At 41.1% G+C, this 17844-nt stretch overlaps 1 protein-coding gene across 1 annotated transcript in view; it reads right to left on the reverse strand.

Annotated features, from left to right (window-relative positions):
* Positions 1-17844, reverse strand: part of NCKAP5 (NCK associated protein 5) — a 792873-nt gene that overhangs the window by 75423 nt on the left and 699606 nt on the right. The window lies entirely within an intron of this gene.

The raw sequence follows: 17844 nt of genomic DNA on the forward strand, positions 1-17844 counted from the left end.
ATATATATATATATATATATATATATATATATATATATATATAGATGTATCTATATATGTGCAAACTCGAACTTATAAATAATAATCACAGTCTGTCAGTCATCTGTGTTGGAAAATCAGTAGTAGGAAAAAGAAAGTAGTAGGTGGAAAATAAGTAGCAGGAAAAATGTGAATCATCCAATACACTTACAGGCTAGTATGAAAATTAACTTTTGATATTCACATTAGAAAACAATCCCCATGTTAACCTTATTATGTTGAGCAGCGGTTAAAATCTGAGCAAATAATTATAAAAGTGACCTTATTTTTAAACAGCATTGATCTTGTGAAATCTTCCCTTGGACACATTTTAACTCAAAGTCATTAATGTCATCTGTTAGGAACAATTAACGTGAATAGAAAATAATTGCATCTGGGATCTGGGGACTTGGAGGATTTTGTGCATTAATATTCACATGCTATTTGATTATATACTCAATTCTTTATTTCAGCTTTGCTGTGGAGGCCGGCTAAACCAGGGACATTTCACTATATTAATCTTTATACTAATTACTAAGGCTTTTCTGTGGATATTAAATTTGATCTGTTTAATTGCAAATACAATAAAACTCTTGATTTATGTCTAATGTTTCTGCTAGGCTGATGACATTTTAAAATGGTACTTGTAGCCTGGTTTGTCTTGGTTACAACTTTTGTGACTTCAGACACTAAAAAATCAAATTGAGTAGGTAAATAATATGGCTAAGCATGCCACCCCCACCTCTGCAAAGTTTTTCTGTTCCTTTTCCTCCCTGGAAAGGCCTTACTGCACACTGATGTTGATCTAGGAAATGTCTCAGATTCTGTGCCACTAATTAATGTTAGGATCATCTTGGAGTACAGGGGTGGCCCCACGGGTCCCTCTGTCCCCGCAGACCTACCATGTTGTCAACAGGGACCATAAACTCCACGAACACGAGGCACATTCACTACGTTCTCCATCAGGCTACTCCCCGCAGCCTGAACTTTCGTGAGAGCCATGTGTACTTGCTTCGCTGGCCACTCAACAAACAAGGCTACAGCAGCAGATAGAGGGAGGGCGCCGAGGTAGGACTGTGTTGCATCCCTCTGCAGGAGCAAAGGTATTTTTTTCTGCTATGGATCGTCCTCCTTCTTCCCAGTGAAGCTCTAAATCACTCTTTGCTTCAGACCAATACTTGGGCTTCTCCCAATCTGTTTGGGAGCTACTTTCACCAAAAAGGGCTTAAATCCTAACCTTGGTTGCCTGTTATTTTGAAAATTCTAATTTCTCCAACAGAGCTAAGGCATCAATAGGTAACTACAATCAGGATGTTGTTTCTGCATGATTTTTATAATCCTTACCCCAAGCTCCCTCTAGAAACTGAATCCCCTGGGGGCAACAGTCATTTAATTCCCGGGACCTGTCACAGTGTGTAATACTCAGTGAGTAGCAAGTACCCTACTGATACTTGTTGTAGTCCATAAAGAAAAAGATGTCTTTATATTTTTCCCACCCACATATAGGTTTTAAAGCTTGAGAGAGTACCAAAAGAATGATAATGTTCTGAGACCTAAGGAAACACTTATCAATATGCAAACAGTCCAAGAAGTTATAGGAAATGACATTCAAGAAAAGTAATGATGAATTTAAGTGGTATGTCATGTGATTTTAGGGAAAAGTCTTTCTAGATTAGACATCTAGGGTAATTTGGTTCATGGTTGCTCTTCACTCCTTATCAAATACATGATGTCATCCTTTGCTTTCTGCATGAATATATGTATAAATGCATCCTCCTAAATGATGTTATATTTTAGCAGTTTATACCCAAACACTCAGTTCCTCTCAGTTGAAGTCAGTAATACTGTGTGGGAAAGGGGACAGGTCCTGGGACAAGGGGACAGGTGACCTGAGCTTCAGCTCCGTCTGAGGCTCAGTGTTACCAGGTCTTGGGAATGTAACTGAAGCTCTCTGTCTCAGATTCCTCCCTGGTGACAGAGGGATGGGAGTGGCTGTTGAACCTACTCTACAGGTAGGGAGAGGAGTTGCCACAGTCAGGACCAAGACTAGGTAAGAGAGTACACTGAAATTCACAGAACTAACCAATTCACCAATTAGTTGTCAAAACTGAGAGTTGGTGGTACTAGGTAATTTCTTGAATGCTAAGGCACACGTGAATCCTCTGTTGTTATAGTTTCCACATATGTAAGGCAAATACAAATTGACTTGGCAAACAAAATCTATTTCTGTGTTAAGGCCATAGGCAAGAAAATGGTACGTAAATATCATCTTTTCGCACAACTTGCTTTAAATAACCATGAAAGCTCAGAGATGTTCCAATTCTTTTTTGTTGGTGGTGTTACACTTTCTTAAAATAAGAATTTTTATGAAAGGGTTATATTTTCACACATATATAGCTGTATTTTATATTATAATAAATATATTCTCACAGAACACACATACGGGGTATGCAAGAGAATAAGCACATCGCTTTTCAAACTGGTACTGTGATGTTATCTGTGCTTAATAAAGGGCTCGGTGCAAAGTAGGTAGAAGGTATACATGGGGAATTCAATTAAAGCTATTGTCAGAAAGAGTAAAACTGACAGGAGAATATTGTGACCTCTTGAAAGAAGTCTACGTGCTTAGAGGGAAAATTCTCAGCACATATCTACTTATAGGTCATGTTCACTATTAGTGTCCACCTGAATTAACATCTCTCACCTGAAATAATTCAAACTTAGAATTTTTAACCTGAAAAGCTAGAGGAATCTTGGATTGAGATATGATTTTTTTTTTAACGTTTTAGACTTGAGAGGTAGCCAGATTATTCAGGATAGGTTTCAAATTGACCTCACATCGCCTATTATATTATCTCTGTAACTGAGATTCCACTTGGTCTTAGAAACAGAGACTCCCGGCCTCACACATTTCCTAACCAGAGGTCAGTGAGATCTTTTCGCTCAAACGCTCTCTTTGATGAGAACAGACTACCCCTCCCTTCCTGGCAGACTAGTCTCATTGTCTCTGGAATGAGACCCTCTCACTTCTGAGCTGATGCTTTTGTCTATTTTCACATGGTGCACTCTCCCTGCTCCTACCCCACCCACCTGAGACCTGCTCATCATGCAGGATTGCATTAAAACCCTTTCCATAAGACTGTCATCTCTAGGCCATACTGGCTTCCACACCTAGCCAGATGATATCCCTGGTCCATTCTGGCCATAGCTGAGGGGCATGATTACTGAATTGCTCCCATGTTTGGGTCTGTTTTCCTAACAGGATGATGGGCTCTGTGAGAATGCAGGACAAACCCTGTATTTCTGCTTTGTCCCTGTAGCAGGGACTAGCTAAGTGTCATGGAACGGATTCCCGCTTCTCTCTGGGCACACAGCTGGACTGCATTTCCCAGCCTCCTTTGCAGCTGGTGTGGTCTTATGACATGGTTAGCTCTAGCCAGCGGCGTGTGAGCAAAAGCAATGTCTCTCCTGGCCCAGGACTATCTTTAGCATGGGGGGTGCCATGCTCTTTCCCCTTCCACTGGCTTGATGCAGCCAACTAAGCAGAGCAAACTCGCAAGCCACGTGTTAAAGATGGAGCCACCAGAGCAGCAGACACGGAGTCCGCCCCTCTCCGGTTAATGATGTCAGTGGGGACAGGAGCCCACTGTGCCCTTGGGCTTCCGAGCTGGGCTGGAGGGCCAGTTTCCCATCCCCTGCTTCTCTCCTCACTCACGGAGCTGCCGTTCTGCAGGTGCCCAGTGAAGCCTCCTTGCATTTAACAGAATTCTGCCTCTGGGTTTTGCTCAGCATGGAATGAGGTCTTAAGATTAAGGCCTTGATGGCTGAGGCCACAAAGACACTGAATCCTTATTCAGGGGCACAAGGTGAGGGTAAAAAGCGGATCTTTATTGGAGAAATTTGGGCAGCATGGGAAACCAGGCTGGAAAAATCCAGTAAAATAGGGTGACAAGCAGCGTTTGCACCTACTGATGTACATCCTAAAGTTTGAAAAGGAATGTGCGGATTTTTTCATGCCAGGATCTCAGAAGTTATTAACTCAGCGTAAGATGTAAAGAGGTAAGGACTTTGCTCTCTTCTCTTTAGTCAGATTTGGTGAGAGAATTAATCTAAGACCGTAATCATGCATATAATTATTCTCCCCTCTAACTATTAAAATCCAAGTATCTGTACAAAAGAGAAGTTATGGGAGTGAATATGGCATATATCTGATTAATGGGATCTACCAACATGAGTAATTTAGATTCAGCAGCAGAGGTACACGTGAATTAGTGTTTTTAATCTGATCTGCCTCAATCCCCTTGATTTACTTAACCTTGGTGGATACTACAAGTTCGCATAACCTGAATTCTACCCGGGGCCTGTTGTATATTCTCTAGAGTTACTTTCTTCTCTTCGTGAAAAAGGTCTCCCAGTTAGAGGCGATGGCTTCTATGCCCACAATTCTTGAGTTCCTGTTTTATTTATAAAGTGAGAAGGTCTGTTATTGCCACATGAATTACTGCTAAACCTTCAGTGACCACATTTCTGTTCACAATATGCTCTACTCATTTGAAGGCATTTTCTACCCTCAGAAGTTCATGGTAGGATATTTGGAAGAAGGATGGAGGGACTTCTCAAAATCTGCCCAGTTACCACTGGTGTCTTTAACTGTTCAGCATCCTCAGCCCAGGAGATGGGATATCAGGGCACCTTGCTCCCCTTTGCTGAGTGCTGCTACTCCCACGTATCTTGCCTATTTGGACGTGGCCTTATTTAAGGGCTCACCCTCACTTGCAAATCTAGCGGCCTGGATTCTGGGCTGATATCTCGAAGGAAGAATTCATAGCTTCTTCATCTTCAGCTTTGTTTGCAGATCCCCTTCTCTCCACTTTGAAGAGCTGATCTCAACTCACAGCTTCCAGGAAGCTTCCTAGAGCCCCACTCCTGCTCCCTCAACTCAGCCCCAGGCTTGTTTCATCTCCTTTAATCCCACCACAAGGAAAGCAAGTCTGGAGTGTGCTATTACGAAATCTTCAGAGAATCTTTTGATACTGCTAACTTCAGACGATTTCCTGTGAGTTCACCACCTTTCTGGATATCTTCTGTTACAGGGCAGAAAACACAGGTGGTGGATTTGGCATAGGTTGAAGAGACGTGTTCTAAATATGGCTCTGAATTAGACATAATCAGGCGAATAAGCTTTGTTCCTTCTGCTGGGTAACAAAGCAATTTTCGTAGGCATGTGAAAGCTCCGGAAGGAAGTTCAAGGAAATCTCCTCAATAGTGTGGAGCCCTGATTAAGATCATTTTTCTTGGGAAGCTTTACTCACCAGATGATTATCCAAAAATCCCCAAGACTTATGCACATACTAGACTTACATTTTTGCCATATTCAGGAAATGAGATTTTTTTTAAAAAAGATTTTATTTATTCATTTGAGAGAGAGAACAAGCAGGGGGAGAGGCAGAGGGAGAGGGAGAAGCAGACTCCCTGCTGAGCAAGGAGCCCAATGAGGGACTCGATCCCAGGACCCTGGGATCATGACCTGAGCCGAAGGCAGACGCTTAAACATCTGAGCCACCCAGGCACCCAGGAAATGAGATTTTTGAAAAAGATTTTATTTATTTATCTGAGAGAGAGAGTGAGTGAGCAGGGAGAGGAGCAGAGGGAGAAAATCTTAAGCAGACTCCCCACTGAGCACAGAGGTGACGTGGGGCTCGATCTCATGGCCCTGAGATCATGACCTGAGCCAAAACCAAGAGTCAGAAGCTTAACTGACTGCACTACCCTGGTTCCCCAGGAAATGTGATCTTTCTCCCTTCCCTTCCCTCTCCCCTTCCTTCCTTCTTTCTTTTTAAGATTTAATTTATTTATTTAAGAGACAGTGAGAGAGCACGCAAGCAGGGAGAGGGGCACAGGGGGAGGAAGAGGGACAAGCAGACTCCGAGCTGAGTGCAGAGCCCTACAGGGGGCCCAGTCTCACCACCCTGAGATCATGACCTGAGCTGAAACCAAGAGTCAGCCACCCAACTGACTGAGCCACCCAGGCACTCCCAGGAAATGTGATTTTTCATCAGCCCTCCCAAATGCCATCAGGAGAGCAGACCCTTGGTTCACATTTCATAGGTTTCATTCTGTTCCATTAAGAATTTATTATAAAACTGAATATTACATAACTGCATATTACATAACTGAGTATTAAATTATCATTTCTTAGATTTACAAAAATTAGAGCCGAGACAAAATCTTTTCAGATAAAAGCTGATGTTTAATTAATTATGCCATTATTTCCATTTTGGGATACAAAGATAAAACATAATATCTGCCTTCAGCCATCCTGCTGATGCGACAGAGTATGACTTTCGAATGTTCTCCTGGAAGCTCTTTAAAAAATATGTTCATCAAGATTTGATCTCACTTCAGAGTCTGAAATTTTTATAGCTATTTTTTTAACCATATACAACAGTTCTTGCTACAATTATTATTTTTCCTGACAACTTTTAGACTTGCCTTGCGTATCAATCTTTAGGTGCCCCGAGTGCATTCTGTTTCACTCTGGATGGTGCCTCTGCAAATGACATGGTTCTGCATCCTCCTTTCTCCTTCTCTGGGATCCAAGGTTATAGGCTGCTTTTTGAAACAATTATTCCACAGCTATATTCAAAACCTTCTTCTAGGGTCCCTGCTACCATGACAACCTGATTATCCTGGTGGCTGCCTAAGGGAGTATTTGGTTTGGTGACTAGGAAGTTCATTGGGGGACCTCTGCAGCTTAAACTGATGACTGGACTATCTCAAATCTGTCCTGTCTTCTGAAATTCCATTAACACTGCCCTGAGGACCCACAGGGTGAGAATCAGCAGGAAGATGGATGGGGATGAAAACAGAAGACCTTGCCCTTGGGAGCCTCCACTCTAATTAGTTCAACAAGAAGCATTTATGAAGCATCTACTGTGTACAGAGTCTTGACTATGAATTATGAACTGACTTAAGGAAGCTCGTTAGTGGAGCCTACTAAATATCAATGAGGAGCCCAAACACACAGATGAGACAAAAAAACATAAGAATTCTTAAGGCAGAATATGCAAAGGAGATCATGGTAGAGTAAGGTGATTTAGAGGCAGAAGTGGGGGTGGGGTGGGGGGGGGTCAGCCTGGTCACGTGGTTAAATATGAATATGATGATGTTCTATGTAATAAATGTTCACACAACAGGGGCTTAGTTCTCACTCTCAAGCTTCCAAATCTCTTGGTCTCTTTACACAAAAGAACAACAAAAAAGAACCAGAAACATTTAACATATATAACAGCAAAGCGGCAAAATGTGGGGAAGCAGGATGTAGGGTTAGGACTTCTGCCGCAGGTCACCTATGGGCAGGTGAGGAGCCAGTTCCGAAGACTGAGTCACACTTGGCCTGCCTGTGAATAATCCTAAGACTGGCTGAAGCTTCCCTTTTGTCTTCTCCCTTGACTCTGATCTGAGAGAGGAAGTGATTCAGCACAGCCTGGGTCTATTCTGGGATCTAAGAGTTACAGAAGTGCCGTGAAACTTCCATTTTTATCAGTAATTACTTTAACAGGTACTTTAATAAGTGCTTTCCAATTGCCCCTGCTGTTTTGTAAAATTATCTACACTGCATTTTACATTTTTAATCAAGCTTTATTTTTGAAAAGCCTCCTGGATTGCTAAAGCTTTTGCTTTTTACGTGTGGGGGGACAAATTTTCCCTCTGATTTCATAGAACTAAAGAAATGAGGGGGGAGAAAATCTGGCCTGCTATTTTTACCAGACCTGTTGGAAATTATGGTGATGGTCACTGTAGTCCCACACACCATTTTTTTTTAAAGATTTTATTTATTTATTTGAGAGAGAGACAGAGCACAGAGGGAAAGCAAGAGGGAGAAGCAGACTCCCTGCAGGGAGCCCGATGTGGGGCTCAATCCCAGGACACTGAGATCATGACCTGAGCTGAAGGCAGTCGCTTAACCGACTGAGCCACCCAGGTGCCCCATCCACACACCATTTCTTAAGAAGAAATGAATTACCTCCTTCCTTGATGGGGACAAGGGCACTGTGTGATGTCTCTACTCTGGATCTTATCTCATGGATCCTCACACTAAATGTGGAAGAAGCTACTATCTTAATTTTGGGGGATGAAAATTCTGCTTATTTACATTCTGCTTATTTCTCCTCTGAAGGAAGGGAACTGGTCTCCTTTGCAGGATGAGTTGTTTATTTCTGCCTCAGTGTTCAGCCCCTCATCTGGCTCACTCCCATCAGGAGATGTGGACATTTAATGAGCTGTCTAGCATTAAGTATGTGTTTCACATATATTATTCTTTTATTTATTTTTTATTTTTTAAAATTTTTAAAAAGATTTTATTTATTTAAGAGAGAGACAGAGATAGCAAGAGAGAGCGTGAGCAGGGAAGAGAGGGAGAAGCAGACTCCCTGCTCAGCAGGGAGCCCAATGCGGGGCTCGATCCCAGGACCCTGGGATCATGACCTGAGCCGAAGGCAGACGCTTAACTGACTGAGCCACCCAGGAGCCCCTATATTATTCTTTTAAATGCTGATCAGAACCCACAGCAAGGACATTATCAATCCCATTGTGCAGGTGAAGAAACTGAGGTACACAAGTTAAAAATCTTGTCTAAGGTCACATAGTGTCCCAGGGAGTATGAGTGCAGAGTTCATTCTCAATTTCTTTTTTTTTTCATTCCCTTAATTTCTGTAATTTAAACTGGTTTATGATAGTTTGTTATAAAAAAATTTACAAAAATTGGGCACCTATGTGGCTCAGTGGGTGAAGCGTCTGACTCACGATTTTGGCTCAGGTGGTGATCTCAGGGTCCTGGGATTGCGCACCGAGTCAGATGCTGCACTCAGTGGGGAGTCTGTTTGAGGAGTCTCTCTTTCTCCCTCTGCCCCTCCCCGTGCTCATGCTCACTATCTCTCTCTTTCCAAAATAAAAATAAATAAATCTTTTAAAAAATTTACAAAAATAACAAAATAAATTAAGTAGACCAGATAAACTATGTAAGACTAAAAAAAAAGGAAGTACTTTGAAATACAATGCAATATCTTCACTTACTATACTCAAATATCATTCATTTATTAAAAAATATACTTTCATTATTATTATTTCACTATTATTATTATTGGTAATATTATTGCTATTGGTGATGTTACTTCCTCTGTAGAGCTCTACATTCTTTCTGGGAAAACACCATTTTGTATATAAATTTGGATCTAACTGAAAATAAAACTAAGGAGAAAAACAGCAAACCATTATAGACCAAACGCCAGGTGCTGTACTAAGTGCTTCTATTATTTTTTTTTTCTTATTTAATCCTCATAATCACCTAATGAGGTAGAAACTATTACCGCTTTGATTTCTCAAATGAGAAAACTGAAGCACAAGAGCAGGTGTGGAGCTGTTCCGTCAGGGATTTGAACTTGGACTCAGACTGTAAGCCTGTCCTCTGATGGCCCCTATTCTCTGCCCCTGTGATGTCTTATCCAGGGCACGGTGATGAGCGAACCCATCCCTGTCACCAAGGCGTTTGTAGGAAGACCAGCCGCCGGGCACCCTCAATGTCATGTGCCCCATAAAACTTAGCAGCGGGCTCTGGGGAGGCTTTCCTGAGAAACTGGCTAAATCGAGATTTTACAAACAAGAAATGATGACTCAGGTGAAGAAGCCAAGAAAGAAAAAAAAAGGCAGGGGTGGCTTCTGGGCAGAACATATGCAAAGGTCTAGAGAACACAGAGTGTGACATCTTTCTGCAAATAGTTGAGCAAGACCACAGAGGAGAACTCAGGAGGGGAACATTGAGAGAGATGTCTCAGCAAGTCAGGGACCTGGGGCAAGTCACGCAGTGAGTCGTCAGTACGGAGCAGGGCGAGGACTTGAATTCATCATTCTCTCCAAAGCACATGTTTTCTCCTTCATCCCTTTGCCCACCCCCCACATTTTTTCTGAATGCTGAACTTAGCTCTGGGCCTCCACAACGCTTATCTATGTAAACAAGCAAAGCAAGGTCTGTTAAGAAGGGACTAGAAGGGTCTCTGGGAGGAAACGCAGATGCAGTGGAGACACACACAAAGCTTCTGTGCCTTTGAGGCATGCTTCTTCCTTGCAGGGGAGGAAGGGGGTTCCATCCAGGATCTTCACTTACCCACTGCTTGCCAAGCTGAGCAAATTGTTGCTGGCACTCCAGAGGTCTCTAATCGCTAATCCTGAAGACACAGAGTGACTCCCTCGGGGAACGAAAGGGGCTCATACGTTTTCCAGGCTGCTGGCAAGAAATCCTACCTGGGCCCTGCTCTATTCTCCCAACTACAATGAGGAAACATCAAAAATCAAAGAACTCGCGCTCAACACTGGAAGATAATCTCCAAGGAAGGGAAAATGTCTTGTCTGTGTTTTAGAGAACAACGAAAAAAACATCACAGAGAATTATTTATAAGATGGGTGCCTCCTTATATTATTAAAAGAAAGCTGAGCACAAATGAAATTCAGAGTTTGGGAGATGACAGAACTGCTGGGGCCTTAACAGGCTGCAGGATTCACCCTCCTGGCGCTTCCCGGCTCGGGTGCTGCGGGGAGACCTGGACCCGACGTCCATGGGAATGACTTCTGCGCTCGGCACTCATCTGCCTTTTGCAGGCCAGTGTCCTGGGTTCTCACAGGACAAGTGCCTGGAGCCACATTCATTGTCTATTCGTGGAGACATACTACGTTACATATGTGAATATGGTCGCAAGTTCCTTGAGGGCCCAGAGCCTCATTGCCCCTCAGAGTTAATACAAAGTGGTACATTTTCAGGGCTTCAGACTTACAATTTCAGTTTGCTTTATAGGCTTTGTTGCCACAGATCCACATCACAGTTCCCCTGTGGCTTTATTCCTACAGCCGTTTTTAAAATCTACTATAACTTTACCCCATGGTAAGAAATGCCTCATGGTATTATAAACAAGCAGTTGGAAATTGTTATTTATGTGGCTTCCTAATAGCAATTTGAAATATAGGGCATAAAATTACTAGCTTACAATATTGTTCAATATTAACAGTGGGAAAGGTAATATGTAAAACAGACATTAAAGGATTAGCTGTAAAATACATTTCACGAAGTTAAATCATTTCTTGGCAAATGGCAGTTTCCAGCTATTATGTAGGATTTATCAAGTCAAGTGGATTTATTTTTATTTTTCTATTAGTTTGCTAAATATATTCTATATTTAAAATTCTGGGGCACCTGGGTGGCTCAGATGGTTAAGCGTCTGCCTTCGGCTCAGGTCATGATCCCAGGGTCCTGGGATCGAGTCCCGCATCGGGCTCCCTGCTAGGCGGGGAGCCTGCTTCTCCCTCTGCCTCTGCCTCTCTCTCTCTCTCTCTCTCTCTCTGACTCTCATGAATAAATAAATAAAACATTAAAAAAAATAAAAGATAAAATTCTATCTTGTGGGTTTTTTTTTATTTTCAGGCATATTAGGAGAGGCTATTCAAAACAGAATGTGAAATAGGAGTGATGCGAGACTTTCAAGTCAAAATTGCTCCGTGGTTTTCTCCAGCAAATCGTCTCACTAAAGTGGACTCAAGACTCTACTGTAACATCCAAGAGAAAAGTACATGGATATGATATTGCAAACATTTTATTGACAGATTAGGGAATTACAACTGCATCAGAGAATTCAGGAAAAGGGCATGTTCTCCTTAAGACATAAAACAGTGTTTCCATGGTTTATTTTTTGCTTCAGACAACACTTTGTTCTAATCAAGCATAAACGCTATGAATTTGTGAACCAGGCACTGAGGAAGGTGGGAAGAGAAATTCCTAATCTCCCAGGGTGGAAATTGTAAAGTATTAAATGGATATTCGATGCATAAATACAAATAACATAATCTCTCTATTTTCTTCTGAGACAGTCACCGGTTACCATAATCCTAAAATTATCCCATCTTCTCAAATCCCTACAGATTTATTAATTCTCATAAACTGTTTTGATGGAAACTTTCTTAAAAGATGCAAAGTAATCTTTCTTGAGGTTTCCTTTTATTTTAGATTGTGGACAGCATTTTCAACCTCAGAGAATACTAAAAATGAGTTCTTACTTTTCAAAGGAATTGGTTATGGACCTATAAATATTACAAAGAAAGGAGCATTACGGAGAAAAGAAACTGCTCTTACACTCATTTGAGAAATGATGAGAGAATCCAGGTTCCCAAGAAGTAATTATTATTGTAAAGTTAAGGGTCTGCTTTGAACACTTGTTAATTATCAGCTGGTTAGGGCGCCTGGGTGGCTCAGTTGGTTGAGCAACTGCCTTCGGCTCGGGTCATGATCCTGGAGTCCTGGGATCGAGTCCCACATCGGGCTCCCTGCTCGGCGGGGAGTCTGCTTCTCCCTCTGACCCTCCTCCCTCTCATGCTCTCTCTATCTCATTCTCTCTCAAATAAATAAATAAAAGCTTAAAAAAAATTATCAGCTGGTTATAAAGACAATGTTTTTTCTCTGAGACTGTGAGTTGCAGACTATAAATATTTCTCCTCCATTGTCCCATGTTAACAGTCCTAAGGGCTTCAAAACATTTATTACATATAAATCTTTATTTTTTTTTTGTTCAGCTGTTTTATGTGGGATGGTAAATTTCTTTTCATAAACACTTTTCTATTGATTGAAAACTAATGGAATAAGATGTCCTCCAACTTGAGCACATAAAAACATAGTCAGAGTGTAAAATGTGAGTCACGTATTCAGCAAGCCAATGGTTGACTCCCAGAAGATGTCACCTAGTGCAGTGTGTCATCAAGCTCTAGGCTAGGGTGCAGACTGGGTCCATAAGCTGTGGCCATGTTCATCGCGTTACCCAAACACCTCAATCAACTGGGCTCCAGTGAACCCAAACCCTTGATTAGCTGACTTACTTATTATTCTTTTAGCTGATGTATTTAAAACAATGATTAATAACCAGAAGCTAGCTTCTAAACATTCAAGATAAATTCTGGGTTTGGGTTTACCAATTAGCTCCCCTCCCCGTTTTTCACCTCCATAACCAGAGAGGCAGGCTGGCATGTGGCCCAGGTGTTCTACTGCTTGGGTTCAGATCCTGGCTTTGTGTCATTTAAGGCATGCATGTTACTGTACTTTTTGAGTCTTAGCTTCCTTTATGGATAATAATAACAATATTCACTCATAGGGGCTTATCAAAGATTTGATGTTCAACAGAAGGAACTCCGGAATTATAAGGCTGTGGTAAGAATTCCATTCACCAAGGGGCTTGGGACATATTAAATGCTCAATAAATGTTAACTATTTTCATAACCAGTGACATAATTTGTTCAGTGCAGGGGGCCATTTGTAAAAAAAAGATATTAAGAATTTCACAGTGGTGACAGAAAAGCATTACAACAAGCACAGGGCCCTTCTAAGCCCCTGTGTGACTGGACAGGTTCACCCCCAGGAAGTCAGCCCTGGCTATTACCTTACCTGATTATCATTAGACTCAGAAAGACACCCCAAACCAAACAAAGATCTGGCTATGTTCCCTTAGTTAAGCTTGCTGAGGTAAGAGTAGACTTTTGAATTTTAACATAATTTTCAATACCAGAATAGCTGATCTCCCCCCCGCCTCCCGTCTACCCTCACTTAGTGACAGTGCCAAATGTATGCCTGACGCTATAAACCAAAAAGAGGTCCTGAAACAGCTTCCTACTATGAGAATCACCCTCAGTGAAAAACCACCCTTTCGGTAGCATTGTAAGTGATGACAATTTGCAACACAAGACCCCAAACTCCAGGAACTGTCAACAGCAGGGTATCCAGTTGAGGGAAAGGGAGCTAAATACTTCCCAGGAAGTCAGCTTTGTCAATTCTGAGTTAGCTGCTTTATAACCAGAATGTTAGGAGCGGCTTGTTCTAAGTTCCTCCTGTTTCCATTTATTTCTTTTCCTGTCCCCACAGGAAGGTTGCCCATACCCTGAACAATGCTCCTGCCTGGACAGGAAAAATGGGAGGAATCCCTCAATGAGGCATCAAGATGGCTCCAGGTGGAGGTGAACAGAGCTGTGTCTTATAATTGCATTCTCATTTCTGTGCCCACCACCTGACATTCCTGTCCCACTCTTCAGCAACTCCCTATGCCTTAATACCTCCTGATTTTCCTGATCCTGAAATTCACTTATATTTGTTCTATTGCTACTCATGGTCCCTAACATGACACAGAATTGAGGACCAGTTCTTAGTAAAAACCCTGGGCAGACAATCAATGAAGTTATATAAAATGGCAAGTGATGACTTCAGAATTCTACCCATATAACCTTTCCTGATTAATCTCTGAGAACAGACAGTTTCCTTTGCCACCGCACTGTCTAGATATGGCCTCCCAAAGATACAAATAAATAAGAGCACTAAGTTTCTCCTGTTCCCTTCTCTAAACTGCGATGTCTACCCGTACTTGCTAACTACAAAAACAGCTGTTATTATATTACACCATGTGGTACCGGTACCCCATATATCTTATATGAAAATCCTTTACCAACCTCTAATTAATTTTAGCCTGGACAGAGACAGACTGTCACATGCGCCACCAGAGCGCCATGTAGCCTGCTGCTGGTCAATGCAGTGATCGTGAGACCCTTAAATTCCTTTTCACATTTACTTCTTGAATCTGTCACTAGACCCCAGAATCATCTGAAAGGATGAGGCAGTTCTCAATACGATCTCATTATTGACATTTATGTTGATCGATGTTGGCTCTTACAGAATTGGAATCTACAGATCAATTTCCTTATTAGATTCTTTCTCACTGCTGCCATAATCATTTTATCACACAGGCTGCTGCTTTATCACTATGTAATGGGACAAGCTAAACCAGTTCCTCTAGTCTGTTACAAGAAACAGACAATTTTCCTGGTTTTAAATCTTATTTTCCTCAAATTTTAAGAAATTCCCTGATAATTATATTCACATAGAGGTTTATTTGAAATTGCTCTTCTTTAAACCCATCATCCATGGAGGAACCAGTGTTCAATCTTAAGGGAAATGTATGCAATATACTAAAATAAAATCATCTTTCCATTCCTCTCAGAGATTTTCCAATGTCACGTTATAAGACAGGTTCCATCCACATGGTGACTTTTGCCAGCTGGGTAGAACAGGTGATAACGTCAGTGTCTCTGGTAGGGTTCCCAAACCTGGTCAGGTAGTTTTGTATAAAGGGGGAGAAACAAACCCTCCAGGGTGCTTCTAGGCCCCTAACCAGTCATCAGTTGTAAGAGGGCCAAGAAAAAAAACAGTGGTTGTCATCAGAGGCTGTATCCCTACTCAAGAGAGACCAACTCATGTTACGTGCTTCACTAAGAAATGGCCAGCAGTGAAAACAAATACGAGGCACAGTAATCTAAATATTTTCTAAAGTCTAATATTCAACTCTGCATGGAAGGAATAAATAATTGTCTTTGTATCTACACAGACTTGCAATTCCTAGGAAATACACAGATTCTCAGGGTTTCTTAATAGGAGAGCCCAGAGGTCCATGGGCAGAATTCAAAGCATTTGTGAACTGGGAAGAAAATGCATCTTTAGTTTCACCAAGCTTGAACTAAAATTTAACATTTCCTTCAGTTATGAAAAATGTAGGCTTCAAACTCCAGTGGTATAAACTGGTGACTTTGTCACCAACAGAAAACACAGACCTCTTCATATCACATGACGATTGTGGAAAATATCTCTAAATATTCCATACTGGAATCATTACGTAAAAACTAAGAACTGCCATTTGAACTTGTTATTTCATGCTTTAGGAATGAAGCACATCATATATATTTTTCAATATTTTAGTAATGGCGCCTCAACATAATTGGTTTCCTTTTACAATCCCATGCCTTTATGTGCTTAAAAGCATTATTCTAAGAAGAGGATCATAGGCTTCTCCAGACTAAAAAAAGGGGCTATGACTAAAACATGGTTATGAACCCCAATTACATCACTACTCCCCAACCCTCCAGCTCAAATTGCATGGGATGTGGAGACCACCTGTCATAGCTCTGACTTTATACATGTGTGAACAAGAATGGGTGGATTTCAGCCATCCTGAATCCTGCTGGTTACCTCCAGCATGTGGAGGCACAGGCCCTAGTCGGGCAAGGAACTTGAATTAATTTGAATCTCCACTAAAATAAATGAGCTTCCTTTTCATTGCCAAGCTGAGCTCTACAGCTATGATTGTTATGTATTGTTGCAATCTAGGCCTTAATGGCATTTTAGCCCTGTGGTGGGTTCACAGAGAAACTATTTTCAAACTTCAAAAGGCCATTAAAACATGTGCAGATGTCTGGAAAATTAATACTATTATCTAACTCTCACCTTTTGCCTGTAGGAGGCAAAGAAGAGACAAGGCTCAATAAAGATATTAGAGATCAATACATGGCCATAAAACAAAGTGCTGTCCTTCTGGGGAGTGCGGATGGTGACGAGTAAGGAATCCAACAGTGCTTTTGAAGAGGCTTTCTCGTTAGATTTTTTTGTCAAAGTCATTCACTTAATCTGTTAAAAATTTAAAGAGAGAATAGGAATGGCATGGAAGGTAGAAGGGAGAAAGAGATAAAGATAATTTTCTGCTACCCTACTTCAATTTTGATGTTCAAGGTCCAGAGTTCTCAAGAGTGGAGGCGTTCATTCATTCACATGACAGAACCCGAATTTGTCAAGGTTAATGCTGAACAAGTTACAGTTTCCATTCTAAAGTGTTTTGAATTTTGAGAGACTTCAGTCACATTCTGTAAATTCTCAGGATAGGGAGGTATTCTCATAGTTAATTTCAAGGCTTTTCTAAAGTTTTTAGAACCAGAATATATTTTCTTCCCCCTTTTCACTTTTTTTCCAATAGATTTTATTCTGCAACTGTCCCAGTACCCCAATAAAACATGAAAACAAGACTTAATTTTTATCAAAGAATGGAAACTTTATATTTTTATTAAAGGATTTCTTTTAGAGAGTTCTTCAATTTAAAAAGAGGAAAAAGAAAGAAAAATGTTTTAGAAGACATTTTTAGCAGTTTGTTGTTGTTGTTGTTGTTGTTGTTTTCAGATGGATGGAGCTGACCATGCGAAACACACTGGAAATTCTTAAAGCGTTATATTGAATCATCTCTCCAAAGAGCCCTTCATCAGAAAACCTGAAAACATTCACAAATTGTGGGTAAAGCGTACTTTTAAATTCAAGAATAAGCGAGACTGTGTCAGCCAAGATTACACCTAGCCGTAAAAAACAGAAACAAAAAATGGACTCTCAGGGGATTAAACATACAAGGGATTTCTTTTCTCAGACAGCAACAAGTTCAGAGGTAGGTGGTCACTGAGATTTTGGGGGTTATTTGTTAGTGCATCATAACCTAACTTATACTGACTAATTAAAGGACGCTCACATGAAATGCCAGTCAAAAGGATCAAGTGGCAGACAGTCTAAAACAGGGTCATGTATTAGAACTCTCTCAACTAGAACATTAGAACCATGTATTAGAGCTCTCTCAACCATGTATTAGAACTCTTACTGGGGTGATTGTTGGTAACACATCCTTCTGAATGGAATTTTTTTATTTTTTTGATGTAGTGGTCCATGATTCATTGTTTGCGTGTAACACCCAGTGCTCCATTCATTACGTGCCCTCTTTAATACCCATCACCAGGATAACTCATCCCTCCACCCCCCTCCCCTCTAGAACCCTCAGTTTGTTTCTCAGAGTCCATAGTCTCTCATGGTTCGTCTCCCCCTCTGATTTCCCCCCCTTCATTCTTCCCTTCCTGCTATCTTCTTCTTCTTTTTTTTTTTTTTTTTTTTAA

This window comes from Neomonachus schauinslandi, chromosome 3 (assembly GCF_002201575.2).
Source record: "Neomonachus schauinslandi chromosome 3, ASM220157v2, whole genome shotgun sequence".
In the NCBI taxonomy this organism is placed as follows: Eukaryota; Metazoa; Chordata; class Mammalia; order Carnivora; family Phocidae; genus Neomonachus; species Neomonachus schauinslandi.